The following is a 24,386-nucleotide window of genomic DNA, read 5'->3' as shown; positions in this document are numbered from 1 at the left end:
CTTTTACTTTTTTATTTTCTAGACAAATTTTTGTTGGATTAATTTGAATAGAAAAAAGAAAAAGCTATATAAAAAATTGACCAAAATCTGGACAAAATATGCTTCTGAAAATAATAATAATAATAATAATAATCGGCCTGGTCTGCGACCTGCTCTCAGCCCGGCCCACGGCCTGCCATTCGCGTGCGCTCAGTGCGTCAACGCGTCGCCCTGGCCGAAAACGGCCCGGCCCAGCGCCCGCCAGCAGCTGCAGCCCGGCGCACGCGAGCCGGCCTCTTCCCCTTTCGGCCCAGCGGCGGCTTGGGGTTTGCGGCCTGGCCATCGGATTCCATCCGACGGCCCAGCACGCAGGTCGGCTGAACAAAAACGCCCGATCCAGCGCCACTTGAGAGAACCCTAGCCACTTTCCTCTTCTCTCACCTCTGTACGCCTCACTCCTGCACGCCGGGCCACCGCGCCGCGCCAGTCGCTGCGCCGCGCGAGCTCCCTTTCCTTTCTCCTTTTTTTCTCCCATCCACCACCGCCCCTGCGAGAGAGCGAGAGAAGGGCACGGCTGTGGCCCCTCCTCTAACCCCATGCGTGCCCGACGACAGCTCTCCGATGCGGCGGCGCCCCCCTTGTCCCCCTTGCCGGCGCGTGCGTGCATCCGTAGGTGGGAGCACCGTCGTCAAGCGGTTCAACGGCGGCGCCCTTTGCCGGCGACCGCGCGGCCGTCCGGTAACTGTAATCCATGCTTTCGGCGATGGAGAAGGCGTAGTGCACCCCACTGCCCGTGTTCTTCTTTCGAACGGTTCGGATTGCCGATGCCCATCCGGATCGAGAGGAACGGGGCGGCTCGACGGCGGCACACTTTTCCGATGGATGAACTCTTTTCCCTCTGTCTCTCTTAGGGTTAGTGTTAGGAGGGGGATCATCTCTGTGATTTTTTTGCCACCGAAAACTAATCTAGAACCCTAGATGGCTCTGACACCATTGTTAAACTCCTTGGATCATCTAGGGTAAAGATGTGACAGTGGTCTACCTTCTGCTTGGCTCGAGGAGCCCGAGCCGTTGGCCATGGTGGAGTTGTGGCGGCTGTGGAGAGAGCAGTGGCGGTGCTTTCCGTCACTGCAGGGCTAACCTAGATCAGTAGGTTTTGTCGGTGGGGTTAGCGGCTGCGCGACCAACCTCGTAGTGCGTGCCCCAGCCCCCACCTCTTTATATAGCCCGCGACAGGGGGGCGTCAACCATAGGTGGGTTGAGCGCCCCCGATCAAGGCGCGGATCAAGGGTCCGATGGGCCGTTGGGCCCACACGAGAAGGATCAACCTAACAGTGAGTTGACAATGACACGAACCGTATCTATTTACCAAGTTACTAAGCTCCTTAGGGATGGTGGGCCGTAGTGGCTCGGGACCTTGGGGGTCGTTGGTGGGAGCCGTTTCTAAGAGTGTGTTTCCTGCTCGAGGAGGTATGAGCCTACTAGCAGGTAATCATGGTGTTTGTATGGGGCTAATATGAACACTATCAGTGGCCACCAACGTTGCGATGTGTTACAACATCACGTTGACCCACCCAACAACTCTCTCCACCCACTAAGTAAGACCATACCGACAAAAAGAACTAACGCAGGCATAATTAAATGTCAGCCCAACCAGGCTCAAACACATAACGAGCCGTCGTCTGACAACTATGAAACACATTGTTAAAATATATTGCCCGCCTCTCTTTACAAATTCGAATTTTTGATTGAATTGGTTAGAGCATGAATTCAATGTGGTATCAGAGTTAGGAGGTCTTGAGTTCAAGACCATATCAACATAGTATGAAAAATGATTCTACAGCCCAGATGACCGGTCGCGGCTAGGGTTACTGAGTCGGCCGCCTCCTCGCCTATGCTCAGGAAAACGATTCAGACCGCATGCCAAATTATCCAGTTTTAAAAGCGTTGGCATGTCCCGCCAAAATGGGAAGAAATTTTTCACTAAATGAAGGTTTTTTGGAACTCCATGATGCTCTACAGTTGCCACTTCCCGTGATCTGTACGAAGCAATTACATAGAATGGTATTAACCAGTCCATTTTCTCGGTACCGACAACAATGAAATAGCCCCTCAAAGGGAGGAGGTATACAGACTTGGCAACCAAAGCTTTAGTGAGCATCAAACTTCAGCGTCTTGGCGATCTCATGCAGGAGGTCCTCTGCACTTCTTTTCTTTGTTTTGGTGTGGAGCTGTCCACTCCAGGTACTTGTGCAAGCTGCCGGTGAAATCGGTGAACAGTGCGTCGACTCCGATCTCTCTGAGCCAGTACTCATATTCAGCATAAGGGTCTTGATGGAAGTTGAAGTGCAGGTATGAGTTCTCATTTCTGAATGTGTATGGATGCACCTGGAACGCCACCATGATTCAGCAAGGTACTGTTCATCTATGACCTGGCATATGTATATGTACATGTATAACTTGCTCACCTGAAGATTCAGAGCATGTGCCCGTGCCACAAGATCGGTTGCAGGGCCTAAATGATTATTCTCTGGGGGGATAATTGTATCCTTCCATGGCCCAATCCCAATTACATACTTCCTTATGAACGCGAGATAGCCGTTCGAAGTTATTTCATAGTATGACTGCAGGTTAGAAATGGTCTTTGAAAACTAGGAGTTTTCGGGTGATGAACTTGGTACAAAAAAAAAGTAGGGCTTACTGCTGATCTTACCTGGTTGGTATCTTGAGTTGGAACTGTGGTTTCGTCTATTAGAAGTAGTTTTGGAGCATTTGTGATGTTTGAGATGTAAATTAGTGAAGTTGGAGCAAAGGATTGGATGAATAGCGGCTTCATGAGCCAATCTTCAGACATATATTTGCCTTTGTAGCCATACTTGAGAAGCGTCTCGACAAACTTGTCCTCAAACTTCTTGCCACCTGACCACTTGACCTGCATGTTTATTCAAAAATCATATTGTGGAAAAATATTCAAGAAATCAGTAGACATTAAAGTTGGTTCATTTGTTAAGTAAACAATGTGTTCCAGGAGTTTGTCAGGTTGAAATCACCTACATGCTGGTTGATGAAAATAGGATTCTTGATCTCTGGGTATATTCCGACCACCCTGTCAGCATGAAGTGCAATCAAGATAAACTCATCAAATGTAAGAATATTGTACTTCCCTGCAATATAGTAGGAGAACACTATTAGCAGTAGCAAAGAAACAAGAGTTATGTATTTAAAAGGACATTAAATAGTACTCCCTCCGATCCAAAATAAGTACCGCAGTTTTGAACTGGGGTTAGTTCAAAATTGCAACACTTATTATGGATCGGAGGTAATAACTAAAAATGTATAAGGCATCCGAATTACACACGATTGAGACTAATATGATTTTATTTCATTGTTGATGGCAAACATGAGAGTCATATTTAAGGGCAGTAAACTGCATTAAAAAATAAGAAAGCAAGAAATAGACAAGACAAAAGTAATACCATTATACTGTTGATCCCTGAAACTGAAGCGCTGTTTCACCCTCAGTGATTTCAGTTCTCTTAGTGTAAAATCCACTGGAGGAAAAAAGAACTCCAAAAGTCAGAAGTAGATTCTCGACCAAAAAATGTTAGAAATAGAAAGTTAGCAACAAAAGAAGCTTGAGACACAGTTTCACATACCGGTAAACCAACCAGTCATATTTACTCCCTGGACTTCATAGGTTCTCTTCCTGCCAGCGAACTCAGTACGGCTGGCGATGTCGGTTGTGTTATCCAGTGTTACATCATGAAAACATATCAGATGACCGTCCTCTGATGCAAGTATATCAGTCTCAATGAAGTCTGCACCTTCGTCGATAGCCCTCTGCCATAAACATTGCACAAATATATTCAGGTTCGGTTTTTAAAAAATCAGGCTTGCATTAAGATATTGGATTTCAGTCTTCATAGAATCTCCACCAGTTTAAAAAACATGCTAACAATCTGGACATGACATGATCTTCGGGATATTCTTCAGCATACACGTCCTTTCATCATAGTTGGGCATGTGGAATGTGCTATACTATAGTCTTCTCGGGTACTGAAGACTATTAGGGTCAATACCCAATACTCCCTCCATTCCGTATTACTTGTCACAGAAATGGATAGAAATGGATGTATCTAGAACTAAAAATACGTCTATATACATCCATTTATGCGAGTAATTCCGGACAGAGGGAGTAACAGTTGAATTTGACGTGGCACTAAAGTATACTACTACCATCTGAAGCTGATGCAACATAGAAGGAAGGGCAAGTAATTGAGGAGTAAATTGCTGGTTACCAAATATGCCGCAGCTGTCTCCTCGGGTATTTCGCCATTGGAACCCCTGTGGGCAATGTTGTAAGGCCTGAATGTCTGTAGTGGCTGCTTCTTGTGGTTTACATCCAGCTGACTGTGGCGACGGGCGGCTGGGTTGGCATCGGATCCTCCAATGAATAGGAGCACAAGGACAATGACGGAGGCGTGCCCTGTCAGAGAATGCATTCAGTTTATAGGATCTTGAAACTAAGCAAATACTGAAGATTCTGACGAACCAATTTGATACAAATTCCATCTTTGCCATATGAAGTTGCGCTACTCCGAGATTCAAAATAGTAAGATCATCAAATTCAGATTCAAAATAGCAAGATCATCTTGCATCAAATCTATGCATTATTCAGAGAGAGAGAGAGTGAAGCCATGGTATGGCACTTACAGAGGGAATCCATGGTGCTTCTGCTGCCTCCCTCCTTGCTTCCTTCTCCTCCTTACGCGTAGCCTCCTCCTCCGCCTATGGAGTCAGAGTCAGAGAAGCTTTTAAGAAGCGGTGGCCGGGCACGGAATATTCCTTTGAGAGCGACACACCCAAAAAAGTCTTGTAAGTGGCGACGCTATTTGGATTTGGATTTGGACATGGCGTGAGCTGCTGCCCCTGCATTTCTTTCTGCTGCTTCTTTGATTTTCGGAAGGGGAATGAAGTCGATTGGAGTCGGAATTCCTCCGGCTGTCCCGTACCTATCGCAGAGTCGTCGTCCGTCGCCCGGTACAGCAGGGTTGCATGGGTGTCGACAAGTTTGCTGTCAGCAACGATTTCAGCGGTCAATGAAAGCCGCTGGGTTCACTAATTGCATAGGGTCACATCCTATGAGGAACTAGAAGAACGCATGTGCGTTGCAACGAGGCCACATTAAATTTAAAAGTTCAATATTAATTATGTTAATATTACATTTAATATTCGCATACATATTAAGTGACATTGACGATCTTTTTTACCATCAAATTCTCTCACACACCCCCTCTTCCTCCCTCTTCCTCACTCTCCCTCCCCCTCCCCCTCACTCGGGAGGTGGGACGAAAATAAACCCGAAACGGAGACTACCAACTGAGATATTAGGAGTAGAGATCATTTAGTTGATAAGAATAAATAGAAAACGGTGTTAAAAAGGAGAAACAGATTAGAATACATTAAAAACCAAAAGGACGATGTAAAAGGGCATTCGCCCTGCCCCCGGGCCTTGCCACCGAACCGGCTCAGCGGTCCAGTCCCCGCGCGGTCATCTTCTCCTGTTCCCCGAGCCGCGTCGCTACAGAGCCGGGCTCCCGCCCGACCACCTCGCTGGCATCGAAGGGGAATGGATAAGGGTGACGCCCTTCCTTCCCTGCCCCCATGGCCTCACTCCTCCTCGACGCCCCCTCCCAAATCCACTTCTCCTCCTCGCTCGCTCGATCCCGTCGATCTGGACGAAGTCAGACGCCACGGCCACCATGACCGACCCCGTCCACATGGCCACTGCCCTCCCTGCGGGCTAGGAGCTTGTCGAGGAGCTCTGAACGCCTTCGCCACTTCGTCTGCGCCTACGAGATCAAGTCCAGCACCCCCGCATCGACGTCGCTGTCGTCTTCCTCAACCTTGGGCCACCGCGACATTGCCGTTCGATCCGCGCCGCCCCGAGCTCCCATGTCTTCCCCTAGGGCGCCATTGACACCGCCATGATCTCCTCTTGCCTTTCCCCTGTTTCCCCTCTCGTTTGCTCTCGTTAGGTATTTCGCCGTGGCTGAGAACCACCGTCCGCCATGGCCATTGCAGGGGTAGCCACCGAGCTCCTTGGATTGACCCCGTGGCACATGCCCGCTCCTATGCACGCCCATGCCCGAGCCTGCCGCTCTTCTTCCGCGCCCGCGGGGCCACTCCCTCTCCATGCCCACGCCCGTGCTACACCGCGTCGGTCGCGCCCGCCACTGCCGTCGCGCTCGCCGCAGCCACCGCATCACTGTGCCCCGCGCGACACACACCCTGGCCGCGCGCCACACTCTCGCTGGCTGCGCTCGCCCCGTCTACTGCCGCCTATCCCTTCGCTCGCCCCGCTGTCGCGCCCCTGCCTCGCGCCGCCTCCAGTCGTGGCCATCTTCTGCCGGCCGCCCCCTCAGCCACGCCGACCGCATCTCTGCCCTCCACCGTCGGCTGCTCGCCTCGCCTGCTGCGTGTTGCTTCCTGCTGCTATGCGCTGTTCTACCGCTGGTACGCTGCTGCGCCATGCCCTCGACACCGCCGTGGACAAATGTGGCGGAAGGATTGTTAATGGAGTCTGAGAAGGAGGTGGCGGAGAAGGTGTGGAGAGGCAGGAGGTCTGGGGCGGTGTCACCTGGCTGTGGTGGAGGTGTTTATGCGAGAAGGAGCAAGAGTGGAAGGAGAGGTCACAATTGGAAAGAATCACAAAAAAAAAAATCATAATCCGGAGATCTCAGTTCAAAAAAATGCTAATATCGATGGAGGGGTGATTTCCTTCAATAGGTGGAAAACATAGGAAATATTGGTTGTTATCAAGGAAAGGTAAAAATTTAGGAAAGTTAGGATTTTTGAACTGATTTCTATGCAAATGGGGTTTTATTGTTTGGTAACGTGATATCAGTACCTGCCCGTTTGTGACATGTCTGATTAGGAAAGTTTGCAAATGTTAAGAAACTATTTATTGAGAGGAAAGTTGTGACGTGTCTGTTATTTGTTTCCTAAAACAAATTTCACTAATAAGAGAAATCGATTGATTTAGATAAGTTAGGAAAGTTAGATTAAAATGTATTATTTGTTTCCTGAAAATCTGTTATTTGTTTTCTAAGATAAATTGAACCAATAAAAGGAATCGATTGATTTGCATAATTTAAGGAAGTTAGATTAAAATGTATTATTTGTTTCCTGAAAAACTGTTATTTGTTTCCTAAGACAAATTGAACCAATAAAAGAAATCGATTGATTTGCATAATTTAAGGAAGTTAGATTCGTGATTTCTTATATGTTGGGAAAGTTCTGGTTGTAATAAAGAGTGAAGAGAAAAATAAACCAGTGGACCAGGATGGGAGGGGGTGGTGGGAGGAGAGACGAAAAAAAACCAGCGAAAATAAACCGCGGACCAGGGTGGGAGGAGAGACGAAAAAAACCAGCGAAAATAAACCGCGGAGACGATTCACCAACTCGTTCATTAGGAGTAGAGATCTGCTGGGTAATGGGTATGCCCATCCATCCTAGTTTCAAAAGACTGCAGACGCGAAGAAAATGATTACGAGTTCCGAACCTCACATATTATCTGTCTCTACACATACATACACAAGTGAAAAATGCAAAGACAAAACACTTCTGCTTCGGTACACCCCCTAAACACATCGACGACGAAGATCTGTCTCCCTTTGTGATAAAGGACATGATGGGCATTTTAGAAAAACTCCTCAACACGCCAGTAGTTGCCATCCGCGTCGTACGCCGTATCCGTGCTCATAGATACACGTCGGTGGCGTGTTAACGCGTCCAAGACCGTCGGTCAGACCAGCCAAAGGACGCATGTTATGTTTTGCTCCAAATTCAAGTATAAAGAGTGAGGCTAACTTCTGACGAGCGAGCGGAGCGAGGCCCGTCGCCGGTAGGCTTGGGCCGAAGTGGATCAGTATTGACCTAGGTCACCTGTGTTATATATACCTCTTGTAAGCCGCCGCACGGGATAAGTTGATCAATTGTAAATCCCCGACGTTTGTAACCTCCCCCGATATAGTGAAGTTTGGCTGGCTGACGCCCATGGTTTTTTCCCCTTCGTGTTGGAGGGGTTTTCCACGTTAAAATCTCGTGTCCCCTCTTTGATCTTAGTTCTTCGTCGAGTTGATTTGCCTGTCATATCTCTAACAACACAGGTGGTTACCTACTCGGCAACACGTAGTCAGCCACACGTGTCGTCGGTGGGGATTCAGAGGCGCCCATCAATGGCACCTAACGCCTCCACCGGCGCCCACCCACCTCCCCCTCCTCCTCATATATGCAACTTCCACCTCTCTTCACCGTCATGTTCGCCTCCACAGCCTTAGCCGTCGCTGCCGCATTCACGCCCAAACCCTAGTCGTCCACCTCAACCTCCCACCTCCATGGTCATTTGGCGCTACGATGGCGGGGCCAGAAGCAGACGGCTACGCCATGCAACCTCAACGTCTAGGAGGCCGAGGACATCGCTCCTTTCGGCACCCTGCCAGACACGCGCCTGTCGTCAGGATGACATCTGAGCATCAGGGGCGTTCCAGTGGCACCAGTCCCCGCCGTCGGCTTAGTCACCATGATGTGCACCATTGTTGTGTATCAGGCGCGCCTGCCGTCGGCGACAAGGGGTGATCTGGCCTATGCCCCCAGAACCCTCTTTGGCCGTAGATCCTCACCCAGGATCATGTGGACCGGATCCAACACTTCGACGGCACGTACCCACCCGTTTTGGGAGGGGCGTAATTACCATGACGTGTTGGCCGCGTACCGCGCACAAGTCGGTGTCAGGAGCGTTCCGGTGCCGCCAAGTGGTGACAGCGGCTCTACGCCGCGAGGCGGTGTCTGCATCTATCTGGAATTGAGCTCCACGGCACGCAACAACCTTCGCATCCCTAAGAAGGATCTGGTGCCGCCTTGCCAGGGGACTACAAGGTGGCCATCGAGCCTGGCGACCCGGAAGACTCGTCGGGGTTCCTCCAAGCAATTCGTGAATCAAAGGTGTTGGAAATATGCCCTAGAGGCAATAATAAATAGGTTATTATTATATTTCCTTGTTCATGATAATCGTTTATTATCCATGCTAGAATTGTATTGATAGGAAACTCAGATACATGTGTGGATACATAGACAACACCATGTCCCTAGTAAGCCTCTAGTTGACTAGCTCGTTGATCAATAGATGGTTACGGTTTCCTGACCATGGACATTGGATGTCGTTGATAACGGGATCACATCATTAGGAGAATGATATGATGGACAAGACCCAAACCTAAGCCTAGCACAAGATCGTGTAGTTCGTTTGCTCAAAGCTTTTCTAATGTCAAGTATCATTTCCTTAGACCATGAGATTGTGCAACTCCCGGATACCGTAGGAATGCTTTGGGTGTACCAAACGTCACAACGTAACTGGGTGGCTATAAAGGTGCACTACAGGTATCTCCGAAAGTGTCTGTTGGGTTGGCACGAATCGAGACTGGGATTTGTCACTCCGTGTAAACGGAGAGGTATCTCTGGGCCCACTCGGTACGACATCATCATAATGTGCACAATGTGACCAAGGAGTTGATCACGGGATGATGTGTTACGGAACGAGTAAAGAGACTTGCCGGTAACGAGATTGAACAAGGTATCGGGATACCGACGATCGAATCTCGGGCAAGTAACATACCGATAGACAAAGGGAATTGTATACGGGATTGATTGAATCCTCGATATCGTGGTTCATCCGATGAGATCATCGAGGAGCATGTGGGAGCCAACATGGGTATCCAGATCCCGCTGTTGGTTATTGACCGGAGAGTCGTCTCGGTCATGTCTGCGTGTCTCCCGAACCTGTAGGGTCTACACACTTAAGGTTCGGTGACGCTAGGGTTGTAGAGATATTAGTATGCGGTAACCCGAAAGTTGTTCGGAGTCCCGTATGAGATCCCGGACATCACGAGGAGTTCCGGAATGGTCCGGAGGTAAAGATTTATATATGGGAAGTCTTATTTTGGTCGCCGGAAAAGTTTCGCACTTTATCGGTATTGTACCGGGAGTGCCGAAAGGGGTCCGGGGGTCCACCAGCCCCGGGGGGGCCACATGGGCTGTAGGGGGTGCGCCTTGGCCCATATGGGCCAAGGGAACCAGCCCCAAGAGGCCCATGCGCCAACAGATAAGATAAAGGAGAGTCCTAAAGGGGGAAGGCACCTCCGAGGTGCCTTGGGGGGAAAGGACTCCTCCCTGGCCGCACCCTTCCTTGGAGGAAGGGCCAAGGCTGCGCCCCCCCTCTCCCTTGGCCCTATATATAGTGGGGGGAGGGAGGGCAGCAATACACAAGCCCTGGCGCCTCCCTCTCCCTCCCGTGACACCTCTTCCTTCCCGCTTGCGCTTGGCGAAGCCCTGCCGGGATCCCCGCTACTTCCACCACCACGCCGTCGTGCTGCTGGATCTCCATCAACCTCTCCTCCCCCCTTGCTGGATCAAGAAGGAGGAGACGTCGCTGCTCCGTACGTGTGTTGAACGCGGAGGTGTCGTCCGTTCGGCGCTAGGATCATCGGTGATTTGGATCACGACGAGTACGACTCCATCAACCCCGTTCTCTTGAACGCTTCCGCTCGCGATCTACAAGGGTATGTAGATTCACTCCCCTTCCCCTCGTTGCTAGATTACTCCATAGATTGATCTTGGTGATGCGTAGAAAATTTTGAATTTCTGCTACGTTCCCCAACAGTGGCATCATGAGCTAGGTCTATGCGTAGTTTCTATGCACGAGTAGAACACAAAGTAGTTGTGGGCGTAGATGTTGCCAATTCTTCTTGCCGCTACTAGTCTTATCTTGTTTCGGCGGCATTGTGGGATGAAGCGGCCCGGACCGACCTTACACGTATGCTTACGTGAGACAGGTTCCACCGACTGACATGCACTAGTTGCATAAGGTGGCTAGCGGGTGTCTGTCTCTCCCACTTTAGTCGGAACGGATTCGATGAAAAGGGTCCTTATGAAGGGTAAATAGAAATTGGCATATCACGTTGTGGTTTTACGTAGGTAAGAAACGTTCTTGCTAGAAACCTATACAAGCCACGTAAAAACTTGCAACAACAATTAGAGGACGTCTAACTTGTTTTTGCAGCATGTGCTATGTGATGTGATATGGCCAGAAGATATGATGAATGATATATGTGATGTATGAGATTGATCATATTCTTGTAATAGGGATCACGACTTGCATGTCGATGAGTATGACAACCGGCAGGAGCCATAGGAGTTGTCTTTATTTTTGTATGACCCGCGTGTCATTGAATAACGCCATGTAAATTACTTTACTTTATTGCTAAGCGCGTTAGCCATAGAAGTAGAAGTAATCGTCGGCGTGACAACTTCATAAAGACACAATGATGGAGATCATGATGATGGAGATCATGGTGTCATGCCGGTGACAAAGATGATCTTGGTGCCCCGAAGATGGAGATCAAAGGAGCAAGATGATATTGGCCATATCATGTCACTATTTGATTGCATGTGATGTTTATCATGTTATGCATCTTATTTGCTTAGAACGACGGTAGCATAAATAAGATGATCCCTCACTAAAAATTCAAGAGACGTGTTCCCCCTAACTGTGCACCGTTGCGAAGGTTCGTTGTTTCGAAGCACCACGTGATGATCGGGTGTGATAGATTCTAACGTTCGAATACAACGGGTGTTGACGAGCCTAGCATGTACAGACATGGCCTCGGAACACATGCGAAACACTTAGGTTGACTTGACGAGCCTAGCATGTACAGACATGGCCTCGGAACACAAGAGACCGAAAGGTCGAACATGAGTCGTATAGTAGATACGATCAACATGGAGATGTTCACCGATGATGACTAGTCCGTCTCACGTGATGATCGGACACGGCCTAGTTTGACTCGGATCATGTATCACTTAGATGACTAGAGGGATGTCTATCTGAGTGGGAGTTCATTAATTGGATGAACTCAATTATCATGAACATAGTCAAAAGGTCTTTGCAAATTATGTCATAGCTTGCTCTTTAGTTCTACTGTTTAAGATATGTTCCTAGAGAAAATTTAGTTGAAAGTTGGTAGTAGCAATTATGCGGACTGGGTCCGTAAACTGAGGATTGTCCTCATTGCTGCACAGAAGGCTTATGTCCTTAATGCACCGCTCGGTGTGCTGAACCTCAGCGTCGTCTGTAGATGTTACGAAACATCTGACATACACGTTTTGATGACTACGTGATAGTTCAGTGCGTATTGCTAACGGTTTAGAATTGTGGCACCAAAGACGTTTTTGAAACGTCGCAGAACATATGAGATGTTCTGAAGACTGAAATTGGGATTTCAGACTAGTGCCCATGTCAAGAGGTATGAGACCTCTGACAAGTTTCTTAAGCCTGCAAACTAAGGGAGAAAAGCTCAATCGTTGAGCATGTGCTCAGATTGTCTGAGTACCACAATCGCTTGAATCGAGTGGGAGTTAATCTCCCAGATGAGATAGTGATGGTTTTCCATAGTCACTGCCACCAAGCTAGTAGAGCTTCGTGATGAACTATAACATATCAGGGATAGTTATGATGATCCTTGAGCCATTCGCGATGTTTGACACCGCGAAAGTAGAAATCAAGAAGGAGCATCAATTGTTGATGGTTAGTAAAACCACTAGTTTCTAGAAGGGCAAGGGCAAAAGGGATACTTCATGAAACAGCAAGTCATTTGCTGCTCTAGTGAAGAATCCCAAGGTTGAACCCAAACCCGAGACTAAGTGCTCCTGTAAGGAGAGGAACGGTCACTGAAGCAGTACTACCCTAGATACTTGGTAAATGAGAAGGCAGGCAAGGTCGACAGAAGTATATTGGATATACATTATATGAATGTGTACTTTACTAGTACTCCTAGCAGCACCAGGGTATTAGATACCGGTTCGGTTGCTAAGTGTTAGTAACTCGAAATAAAAGCTGCGGAATAAACGGAGACTAGCTAAAGGTGAGATGACGATATGTGTTGGAAGTGTTTCCAAGGTTGATGTGATCAAAGCATCGCATGCTCCCTCTACTATCGAGATTTGGTGTTTGCGTTGAGCATGATTGGATTATGTTTATCGCAATACGGTTATTCATTTAAGGAGAATAATGGTTACTCTGTTTATTTGAATAATACCTTCAATGGCCTTGCACCTAAAATGAATCTCGATCGTGGTGATACACATGTTCGTGCCAAAAGATATAAAATAGTACCACATACTTGTGGCACTGCAATTTGAGTCATATTGGTATAGAACGCATGAAGAAGCTCCATGTAGATGGATCTTTGGACTCAATCGTTTTTTGAAAAGATTGAGACATGCGAACCATGTCTATTGGTATATATGCATGAAGAAACTCCATGCAGATGGATTGTTTGGACTCACTTGATTTTGAATCACTTGAGACATGCAAATCATACCACATGGGCAAGATGACTGAAAGGCCTCGTTTTCAGTAAAATGGAACAAGAGAGCAACTTATTGGAAGTAATACATTTTGATGTATGCAGTCCAATGAGTGCTGAGGCATGCAGTGGATATCGTTATGTTCTTACTTCGCAGATGGTTTGAGTAGATGCTGAGTGTATTTACTTGATGAAACACAAGTCTGAATCATTGAAAGGTTCAAGTAATTTCAGAGTGAAGTTGAAGATCGTCGTGACAAGAGGATAAAATGTCTGTGATATGATCATAGAGATGAGTATCTGAGTTACGAGTTTTGCACACAATTAAGACATTGTGGAAAGTGTTTCACAATTAATACCGCCTGGAACACCATAGTGTGATGGTGTGTCCGAACATCATAACTGCACCCTATTGGATATGGTGCATGCCATGATGTCTCTTATGGAATTACCACTATCGTTTATGGGTTAGGCATTAGGGACAACCGCATTCACTTTAAATAGGGCACCACGCAATTCCGTTGAGACGACACTGTTTAGAGAAACCTGAGTTGTCGTTTCTTAAAAGTTTGGGGCTGCGATGCTTATGTGAAAAAGTTTCAGGCTGATGAGCTCGAACCCAAAGCGGATAAATGCATCTTCATAGAAAACCCAAAACAGTTGGGTATACCTCCTATTTCAGATCTGGAAGCAAAAGTAATTGCTTCTAGAAACGGGTCCTTTCTCGAGGAAAAGTTTCTCTCGAAAGAATTGAGTGGGAGGATGGTGGATACTTGATAAGGTTATTGAACCGTCACTTCAACTAGTGTGTAGCAGGGCACAGGAAGTTGTTCCTGTGGCACCAACACCAATTGAAGTGGAAGCTTATGATAGTGATCATGAAACTTCAGATCAAGTCACTACCAAACCTCGTAGGACGACGAGGATGCGTAATACTTCAGAGTAGTACGTGATCATGTCTTGGAAGTCATGTTGTTGGACAACGATAAATCTATGAGCTATGGAGAAGCGATGGTGGGCCCATATTCCGACAAATGGTTGGAAGCCATGAAATCCGAGATAAATGGATCTTTAAGAAGAAGACGGACGTGGACGGTAATGTTACCGTCTATGAAGCTCGACTTGTGGCTAAGAGTATTTCCACAAGTTCAAGGAGTTGACTACGATGAGATTTTTCTCATCCGTAGCGATGCTTAAGTCTGTCGGAATCATGTTAGCATTAGCTGCATTTATGAAATCTGGCAGATGGATGTCAAAACAAGTTTCCTTGCTAGTTTTCATAAGGAAAGGTTGTATGTGATACAATCAGAAAGGTTTTGTCGATCCTAAGGATGCTAAAGGTATGCTAGCTCTAGCAATCCTTCTAAGGACTAGAGTAAGAATCTCGGAGTTGGAATGTACGCTTTGATGAGATGATCAAAGTTTTTGGGTTTATACAAAGTTTGTTAGAAACTTGTATTTCCAATAAAGTGAGTGGGAGCGCTACAACATTTCTGATAAGTATATGTGAATGACATATTGTTGATCCGAAATGATGTAAAATTTCTGGAAAGCATAAAGGGTTGTTTGAAAGGAGTTTTTCAAAGGAAGATCTGGATAAAAGCTGCTTACATATTGGGCATCAAGATCTATAGAGATAGATCAAGACGCCCGATGATACTTTCAAAGAACGCACACCTTGACATGATTTTGAAAGAGTTCAAAATAGATCAGCAAAGAAGGAGTTCTTGGCTGTGTTACAAGGTGTGAGTATTGAGTAAGACTCAAGACCTGACCAGAGCAGAAGATAGAGAAAGGACGAAGGTCGGCCCCTATGCTTTAGACGTAGACTCTATAGTATGCTATGCTGTGTACCGCACATGTAGTGTGCCTTGCCATGAGTTGGTCAAGAGGGTACAATAGTGATCCGGGAAAGGATCTCATGACAGCGGTCGAACTTATCCTTAGTACCTAGTGGACTAAGGAATTTTTTCAATTATGGAGGTGAAAGGGAGTTCGTCGTAAAGGGTTACATCGATGCGAACTTTGACACTAATCTGGATGACTCTGAGTAGTAAACCGGATTCGTATAGTAGAGCAATTATTTGAAATGGCTCCAAATAGCGCGTGGTAGCATCCACAAGATGACATAGATATTCGTAAAGCACACACGGATCTGAAAGGTTCAGACCCGTCGACTAATAACCTCTCTCACAAGCATAACATGATCAAACTAGAACTCATTGAGTGTTAATCACATAGTAATGTGAACTAGATTGTTGACTCTAGTAAACTCTTTGGATGTTGGTCACATGGTGATGTGACCTATGAGCGTTAATCACATGGTGATGTGGACTAGATTATTGACTCTAGTGCAAGTGGGAGACTGTTGGAAATATGCCCTAGAGGCAATAATAAATAGGTTATTATTATATTTCCTTGTTCATGATAATCGTTTATTATCCATGCTAGAATTGTATTGATAGGAAACTCAGATACATGTGTGGATACATAGACAACACCATGTCCCTAGTAAGCCTCTAGTTGACTAGCTCGTTGATCAATAGATGGTTACGGTTTCCTGACCATGGACATTGGATGTCGTTGATAACGGGATCACATCATTAGGAGAATGATGTGATGGACAAGACCCAATCCTAAGCCTAGCACAAGATCGTGTAGTTCGTTTGCTCAGAGCTTTTCTAATGTCAAGTATCATTTCCTTAGACCATGAGATTGTGCAACTCCCGAATACCGTAGGAATGCTTTGGGTGTACCAAACGTCACAACATAACTGGGTGGCTATAAAGGTGCACTACAGGTATCTCCGAAAGTGTCTGTTGGGTTGGCACGAATCGAGACTGGGATTTGTCACTCCGTGTAAACGGAGAGGTATCTCTGGGCCCACTCGGTAGGACATCATCATAATGTGCACAATGTGACCAAGGAGTTGATCACAGGATGATGTGTTACGGAACGAGTAAAGAGACTTGCTGGTAACGAGATTGAACAAGGTATCGGGATACCGACGATCGAATCTCGGGCAAGTAACATACCGATAGACAAAGGGAATTGTATACAGGATTGATTGAATCCTTGATATCGTGGTTCATCCGATGAGATCATCGAGGAGCATGTGGGAGCCAACATGGGTATCCAGATCCCGCTGTTGGTTATTGACCGGAGAGTCGTCTCGGTCATGTCTGCGTGTCTCCCGAACCCGTAGGGTCTACACACTTAAGGTTCGGTGACGCTAGGGTTGTAGAGATATTAGTATGCGGTAACCCGAAAGTTGTTCGGAGTCCCGGATGAGATCTCGGACGTCACGAGGAGTTCCGGAATGGTCCGGAGGTAAAGATTTATATATGGGAAGTCTTATTTTGGTCGCCGGAAAAGTTTCGCACTTTATCGGTATTGTACCGGGAGTGCCGAAAGGGGTCCGGGGGTCCACCAAGGGGGTCCACCAGCCCCGGGGGGGGCCACATGGGCTGTAGGGGGTGCGCCTTGGCCCATATGGGCCAAGGGAACCAGCCCCAAGAGGCCCATGCGCCAACAGATAAGATAAACGGAGAGTCCTAAAGGGGGAAGGCACCTCCGAGGTGCCTTGGGGGGGAAGGACTCCTCCCTGGCCGCACCCTTCCTTGGAGGAAGGGCCAAGGCTGCGCCCCCCCTCCCTTGGCCCTATATATAGTGGGGGGGAGGGAGGGCAGCAATACACAAGCCCTGGCGCCTCCCTCTCCCTCCCGTGACACCTCTTCCTTCCCGCTTGCGCTTGGCGAAGCCCTGCCGGGATCCCCGCTACTTCGACCACCACGCCGTCGTGCTGCTGGATCTCCATCAACCTCTCCTCCCCCCTTGCTGGATCAAGAAGGAGGATACGTTGCTGCTCCGTACGTGTGTTGAACGCGGAGGTGCCGTCCGTTCGGCGCTAGGATCATCGGTGATTTGGATCACGACGAGTACGACTCCATCAACCCCGTTCTCTTGAACGCTTCCGCTCGCGATCTACAAGGGTATGTAGATTCACTCCCCTTCCCCTCGTTGCTAGATTACTCCATAGATTGATCTTGGTGATGCATAGAAAATTTTGAATTTCTGCTACGTTCCCCAACAAAAGGTGCCGCAGCGCCACCCCGACAACTCGACTGACGTGTTGGGGCTTCACGTCGCGCTTGCCGCTTCGGTGGGCTCGGCTGGCATCATCGCTCTCGGGAGCAATGACTCCCTCGGCCTCAGTGTTGGGGAACGCAGTAATTTCAAAAAAATTCCTAAGCACACGCAAGATCCATCTAGGTGATGCATAACAACGAGAGGGGAGAGTGTTATCCACGTACCCTTGTAGACCGAAAGCGGAAGCGTTATGACAACGCGGTTGATGTAGTCATACGTCTTCACGATCCGGCCGATCCTAGCACCAAAGGTACGGCACCTCCGCGATCTGCACACGTTTAGCTCAGTGATGTCCCATGAACTCTAGATCCAGCTGATGTCGAGGGAGAGTTTCGTCAGCACGACGGCGTGGTGACGATGATGATGAAGCAGCTGACGCAGGGCTTCGCCTAAGCACTGCAACGATATGACCGAGGTGGAAATCTGTGGAGGGGGGCACCGCACATGGCTAAACAATCAACTCTTGTGTCTATGGGGTGCCCCCTCCCCCGTATATAAAGGAGTAGAGGAGGGGAGGGCCGACCCTCTCTATGGCGCGCCCAAGGGGTAGTCCTACTCCCGGTGGGAGTAGGATTCCCCCCCCCCCTTCCCTAGTTGGAGTAGGAGAAGAAGGAAGAGGGAGAAGGAGAGAAGGAAAGGGGGGTAGCCCCCCACCCAATTCGGATTGGGCTTGGGGGCGCCCTCCACCTGGCCACCTCCTCCTCTCTCCCACTAAGGCCCATTAAGGCCCAATGACTCCCCCGGGCAAATTCCCGTAACTCTCCGGTACTCCGAAAAATACCCGAATCACTCGAAACCTTTCCGATGTCCGAATATAGCCTTCCAATATATCGATCTTTACATCTCGACCATTTCGAGACTCCTCGTCATGTACGTGATCTCATCCGGGACTCCGAACAAACTTCAGTAATCAAATCACATAACTCATAATACAAATCGTCATCGAACGTTAAGCGTGCGGACCCTACGGGTTCGAGAACTATGTAGACATGACCTAGACACATCTCCGGTCAATAACCAATAGCGGAACCTAGATGCTCATATTGGCTCCTACATATTCTACGAAGATCTTTATCAGTCAAACCACATAACAACATACGTTGTTCCCTTTGTCATCGGTATGTTACTTGCCCGAGATTCAATCGTCGGTATCATCATACCTGGTTCAATCTCGTTACCGGCAAGTCTCTTTACTCGTTCCTTAATGCATCATCCCACACTAACTCATTAGTCACATTGCTTGCAAGGCTTATAGTGATGTGCATTACCGAGAGGGCCCAGAGATACCTCTCCGACAATCGGAGTGACAAATCCTAATCTTGATCTATGCCAACTCAACAAACATCATCGGAGACACCTGTAGAGCATCTTTATAATCACCCAGTTATGTTGTGACGTTTGATAGCACACTAAGTGTTCCTCCGGTATTCGGGAGTTGCATAATCTCATAGTCATAGGAACATGTATAAGTCATGAAGAAAGCAATAGCGATAAACTAAACGATCATAGTGCTAAGCTAACGGATGGGTCTTGTCCATCACATCATTCTCTATTGATGTGATCCCGTTCATCAAATGACAACACATGTCTATGGTCAGGGAACATAACCATCTTTGATTAATGGGCTAGTCAAGTAGAGGCATACTAGGGACACTGTTTTGTCTATGTATTCACACATGTACTAAGTTTCCGGTTAATACAATTCTAGCATGAATAATAAACATTTATCATGATATAAGGAAATATAAATAACAACTTTATTATTTCCTCTAGGGCATATTTCCTTCACTCGGCAGCTAAATGACGAGTAGATGAGGATTAGGAATGTGACTAATTATGTTTACACTCAAATTTCATTTGAATCCTCTAAAAATCTTTGAGTTGTTTGAATCTTATTTGAATGAATTTATATTTGTTTGAATGTTATTTTGATTGCTGAAATTTGTTGAAAAGTCCTAATAAATCCCTCCATCTCCCCCAATATCTAGGGTAATTTGACATCTCCTAATACTTGCCACGTCAGCTTGTCGCCCCCATTGCCCACCGCGCCGCTCGGACGCCGTCGCGGCACCACTACCTGCACGCTGCCGTTTAGAGAGAGAGAGAGGGAGGGAGGGAGGGAGGGAGGTAGATGCCGGGAAACTTCTAGAAGGTTCCGAAGGATTCCGGAGGGGTCCGGAAGTCCACAAGTGGTTCCACCACGACCCAAGGGCTAGCATGGGCTGCGGGGAGGCGCCCTAGCCTTATTGGTCTAGGCGCACCAAGTCCTCAAAAGCCCATGTGGCAAGGGAAGGCAAAAAAGGAAGGAGTCCTAGTAGGAATAGGATTGGACTTGGAGTCCAAGTCCTCTCCCCCTTAGCTGCGCCCTAGGGCTTTTAGGAGCTGTTTACCACGCCCCTCCACCTATATATAGATGGGAGGGGCTGCCCCAAGAGAACAAACCAAGCCCTTGACGCCCCTCTCTCTCCCGTTACTCCATAGTTCCACCGCCTTGTCTCGGCGACGCTTAGCGAAGCGCTGTCGGTGTTCCACCACCACCATCACCACCATGCCGTTGTGTTGGTTGTGATCCCATCTAATTCTCCTCTCCCTCTTGCTGGATCAAGAAGGAGGATACGTCATCGAGCCGCACGTGTGCTAAACTCGGAGGTGCCGTCCGTTCGGCACTAGATCGGTTGGATCGTGATCGGATCGAGAAGAGTACGACTACATCAACCGCGTGATAAACGCTTCCGCTTAGCGGTCTATGAGGGTACGTAGACACACTCTCCCCTCTCGTTGCTATGCATCTCCTAGATAGATCTTGCGTGAGCGTAGGATTTTTTTTTTGAAATTGCATGCTACGTTTCCCACCAGTGGCATCCGAGCTAGGTCTATGCGTAGATGAGATGCACGAGTAGAACACAAAGAGTTGTGGGCGGTGATAGTCATACTGCTTACCACCAACGTCTTATTTTGATTCGGCGGTATTGTTGGATGAAGCGGCCCGGATCAACCTTACATGACCAGGTTCATGAGACCGGTTCCACTGACAAACATGCAACTAGTTTTGCATAAAGGTGGCTGGCGGGTGTCTGTTTCTCCAACTTTACTTGAATCGAATTTGACTACGGCCGGTCCTTGTTGAAGGTTAAAACAGCAAACTTGACGAAACACCGTTGTGGTTTTGATGCGTAGGTAAGAACGGTTCTTGCTAGAAGCCCGTAGCAGCCATGTAAAACTTGCAACAACAAAGTAGAGGGCGTCTAACTTGTTTTTGCAGGGCATGTTTGAAGGAAATATGCCCTAGAGGCAATAATAAAGTTATTATTTATTTCCTTATATCATGATGAATGTTTATTATTCATGCTAGAATTGTATTAACCGGAAACATAATATATGTGTGAATACATAGACAAACAGAGTGTCACTAGTATGCCTCTACTTGACTAGCTCGTTAATCAAAGATGGTTATGTTTCCTAGCCATAGACATGAGTTGTCATTTGATTAACGGGATCACCTCATTAGGAGAATGACGTGATTGACTTGACCCATTCCGTTAGCTTAGCACCCGATCGTTTAGTATGTTGCTATTGCTTTCTTCATGACTTATACATGTTCCTATGACTATGAGATTATGCAACTCCCGTTTACCGGAGGAACACTTTGTGTGCTACCAAACGTCACAACATAAATGGGTGATTATAAAGGTGCTCTACAGGTGTCTCCAAAGGTACTTGTTGGGTTGGCGTATTTCGAGATTAGGATTTGTCACTCCGATTGTCGGAGAGGTATCTCTGGGCCCACTCGGTAATGCACATCAATATAAGCCTTGCAAGCATTGTGACTAATAAGTTAGTTGCGGGATGATGTGTTACGGAACGAGTAAAGAGACTTGCCGGTAACGAGATTGAACTAGGTATCGAGATACCGACGATCGAATCTCGGGCAAGTAACATACCGATGACAAAGGGAACAACGTATGTTGTTATGCGGTCTGACCGATAAAGATCTTCGTAGAATATGTGGGAGCCAATATGGGCATCCAGGTCCCGCTATTGGTTATTGACCGGAGACGTGTCTCGGTCATATCTACATAGTTCTCGAACCCGTAGGGTCCGCACGCTTAACGTTACGATGACAGTTTTATTATGAGTTTATGTATGTTGATGTACCGAAGGAGTTCGGAGTCCCGGATGAGATCAGGGACATGACGAGGAGTCTCGAAATGGTCGAGACGTAAAGATCGATATATTGGACGACTATATTCGGACTTCGGAAAGGTTCCGAGTGATTCGGGTATTTTTCGGAGTACCGGAGAGTTACGGGAATTCGTATTGGGCCTTAATGGGCCATACGGGAAAGGAGAGAAAGGCCTCAAAAGGTGGCCGCACCCCTCCCCATGGTCTGGTCCGAATTGGACTAGGGAAGGGGGCGCACCCTTCCTTCTTTCTCCTTCCCCCTTCCCTTCTCCTACTCCCACAAGGAAAGGAGGAGTCCTACTCCCGGTGGGAGTAGGACTCCCCCCTATGGCGCGCCTCTCCCCTTGGCCGGCTGCCTCCCCCTTGCTCCTTTATATACGGGGGCAGGGGGGCACCCCAGAGACACAACTATTGATCCTTGAGGTCTCTTAGCCGTGTGCGGTGCCCCCCTCCACCATATTACACCTCGATAATACCGTTGCGGAGCTTAGGCGAAGCCCTGCGTCGGTGGAACATCATCATCGTCATCACGCCGTCGTGCTGACGAAACTCTCCCTCAACACTCGGCTGGATCGGAGTTCGAGGGAGTCATCGAGCTGAACATGTGTAGAACTCGGAGGTGCCGTGCGTTCGGTACTTGATCGGTCGGATGGTGAAGACGTATGACTACATCAACCGCGTTGTGATAACGCTTCCGCTTTCGGTCTACGAGGGTACGTGCACAACACTCTCCCCTCTCGTTGCTATGCATCACCATGATCTTGCGTGTGCGTAGGAAATTTTTTGAAATTACTACGTTCCCCAACAATGTTGTGATGTGATATGGTCAAGACATGATGTGACATACGTTGTTGTATGAGATGATCATGTTTTGTAAAAGTTATCGGCAACTGGCAGGAGCCTTATGGTTGTCGCTTTATTGTATGAAATGCAAACGCCATGCAATTGCTTTACTTTATCACTATGTGTTAGCGATAGTTGTAGAAGCAATAGTTGGCGAGACGACCACGACGCTACCATGGAGATCAAGGTGTCAAGCCGGTGACGATGGAGATCATGGCGATGCTTTGGAGATGGAGATCAAAAGCACAAGATGATGATGGCCATATCATGTCACATATTTTGATTGCATGTAATGTTTATCTTTTATGCATCTTATTTTGCTTAGTACGGCGGTAGCATTATAAGATGATCCCTTACAAAAATTTCAAGGTATAAGTGTTCTCCCTGAGTATGCACCGTGCAAAAGTTCTTCGTGCTGAGACACCACGTGATGATCGGGTGTGATAAGCTCTACGTTCACATACAACGGGTGCAAGACAGTTTTGCACATGCGGAATACTCAGGTTAAACTTGACGAGCCTAGCATGTACAGACATGGCCTCAGAACACTAGAGATCGAAAGGTCGAACGTGAATCATATAGTAGATATGATCAACATAGAGATGTTCACCATTGATGACTACTCCATCTCACGTGATGATCGGACATGGTTTAGTTGATTTGGATCACGTATCATTTAGATGACTTGAGGGATGTCTATCTAAGTGGGAGTTCTTAAGTAATTTGATTAATTGAACTTAATTTATCATGAACTTAGTCCTGATAGTATTTGCAAATTATGTTGTAGATCAATAGCTCGCGTTGTAGCTCCCCGTTTATTTTTGATATGTTTCTAGAGAAAAATAAGTTGAAAGATGATAGTAGCAATGATGCGGACTGGGTCCGTGATCTGAGGATTATCCTCATTGCTACACAGAAGAATTATGTCCTTGATGCACCGCTAGGTGACAAACCTATTGCAGGAGCAGATGCAGACGTTATGAACGTTTGGCAAGCTTGATAGTTTAGTGCGCCATGCTTTACTGCTTAGAATCGGGACTTCAAAAACCGTTTTGAACGCCACGGAGCATATGAGATGTTCCAAGAGCTGAAATTGGTATTTCAGACTCATGCCCGTGTCGAGAGGTATGAGACCTTTGACAAGTACTTTGCCTACAAGATGGAGGAGAATAGCTCAGCCAATGAGCATGTACTCAGAATGTCTGAGCACTATAATCACTTGAATCAAGTGGGAGTTAATCTTCCAAATAAGATAGTGATTGACAGAGTTCTCTAGTCACTATCACCAAGCTACTAGAACTTCATGATGAACTATAATATGCAAAGGATGACGAAAACGATTCCCGAGCTCTTCGCAAAAGCTGAAATCGGCGAAGGTAGAAATCAAGAAAGGGCATCAAGTGTTGATGGTTAACAAGACCACTAGTTTCAATTAAAAGTGCAAAGCGAAAGAAACGGAACTTCAAAAAGAATGGCAAGCAAGTTGCCACTCACGTGAAGAAGCCCAAAGCTGAACCCAAGCCTGAAACTGAGTGCTTCTATTGCAAAGGAAATGGTCACTGGAAGCGGAACTACCCCAAATACTTGGCGGATAAGAAGGATGGCAAAGTGAACAAAGGTATATGTGATATACATGTTATTGATGTGTACTTTACTAGTGTTCATAGTAACCCCTGGGTATTTGAAACCGGTTTAGTTGCTAAGATTAGTAACTCAAAACAGGAGTTGCAGAATGAACAGAGACTAGTTATCGGCGAAGTGATGATGTGTTTTGGAAGTGATTCCAAGGTTGATACGATCACCATCCCA

General features: G+C 47.2%; 1 pseudogene; it reads right to left on the bottom strand.

The window, feature by feature from the left end:
• Nucleotides 1-1,932: 1,932 nt before the first annotated feature.
• Nucleotides 1,933-4,958, bottom strand: LOC123180650 (glycerophosphodiester phosphodiesterase GDPD6-like; annotated as a pseudogene).
• Between the last annotated feature and the right edge of the window lie 19,428 nt (nt 4,959-24,386).

Source organism: Triticum aestivum, chromosome 1D, assembly GCF_018294505.1.
Source record: "Triticum aestivum cultivar Chinese Spring chromosome 1D, IWGSC CS RefSeq v2.1, whole genome shotgun sequence".
NCBI lineage: Eukaryota > Viridiplantae > Streptophyta > Magnoliopsida > Poales > Poaceae > Triticum > Triticum aestivum.
This window is presented reverse-complemented; position numbering and strand designations above follow the sequence as displayed.